Source organism: Antrostomus carolinensis, unplaced genomic scaffold (assembly GCF_000700745.2).
Source record: "Antrostomus carolinensis isolate BGI_N321 unplaced genomic scaffold, ASM70074v2 scaffold50281, whole genome shotgun sequence".
Taxonomy (NCBI): domain Eukaryota; kingdom Metazoa; phylum Chordata; class Aves; order Caprimulgiformes; family Caprimulgidae; genus Antrostomus; species Antrostomus carolinensis.
The window spans coordinates 53073-54288 of record NW_010293010.1 but is presented as its reverse complement, the minus strand read 5'-3'; positions in this window follow the sequence as shown (position 1 = coordinate 54288).

The window sequence follows — 1216 nt, the reverse complement described above, 5'->3', positions numbered from 1 at the left end:
CTGTTTTGTGGTTTTCCTACCTCAGGTCATCCAGATGGTTGCATAGTTCCTTGATGTTCTTTAGCTGCATTGGTGTGTGCTATCTTGATTTAAAAAAACAGCTTTTCTGGGTAGTCATCAGCTCCACTGAGCTTTATTCAGTTCATTCCTGGCTCCCCTGACATCTGTACACGTGCAGCATCCTGACACGTTTCAAATTTGATCAGATCTGAACGACTAGCTAGGCCCTTGACACTTACCAGCTTTTAGGCACAGAACAGATTTTGAAGCACAGCAGCAAAGAGCCTCTATGCTGACAACTGCAGTTATCTGGCTTTGACATTGTCCCCCACACAACTGAGTAGATGCATCAGCACTAGTACTGGGCTGTGATGTGACATAGTGTATGTTGATGGGAAATTACTGCAGCACAGGGAGCCTGTCCCATAGCAGTTATTAGGTTTGTCATCATTAGCCATTTCTGTGCTCACAGTCCCCAGGGTGAGTGGTCAGAGTGCTCAGCAGGGGGATTGGATGCTTGTGAAGACATCCGAAAGGATACTCACATGAAGTGTAGGTGTAGTACAGAGAACACACAGAAGATTTTTCTTAGCAAGTATTTTCTGTCCCTTTTGCCAGCTTCTCGGCTCTCTTTGATCCACTCTTAAATAAGTGCAAGTTACCAGCAGAGAGTTTCCATTCTAGGCCTGCTTGTAAAAATGCATAATAGTACCCTGTAAAACTGTTAAGCAGCCCTTTAAGTTCCTTCGGCCCTATGCTTCTATTATGTGTGCCTGTTTCCCTGAGGTAGGATTCAGTCTTTGAGATTTTTTTTGCATGCATTTAATGCCTTTTGCTGCAGTTAAATGCAATGAATGAAATATGTCAAGTTCTTTTCAAGGAAAGGAGATTTTGAAGATCCATTTTTCAGCGGGTGAAATCTGTCATCTTAAGTTTATGACCTAACCTACCTAAAGCTCCTTTTGTTTCTGTGGTGTTCTTTATTTTCAGCACACATTGCAGCAACATGCTATTGCACAGTTAAGCTACACTTCCAAACATATGGCCAAATGTAAAACCAGCAAAGAGGGTAGCACTACCTGGCGAAAATATCTACACCAAGTATTTTTGTCCAAATAATTTCCCATATTTATACAGTGTGTAGATGCATCATGATCTTGATTTAAAGTGTTCCTGTAACTAGAAAAAGTGATTTGACGATTTCTGAAATGATCTT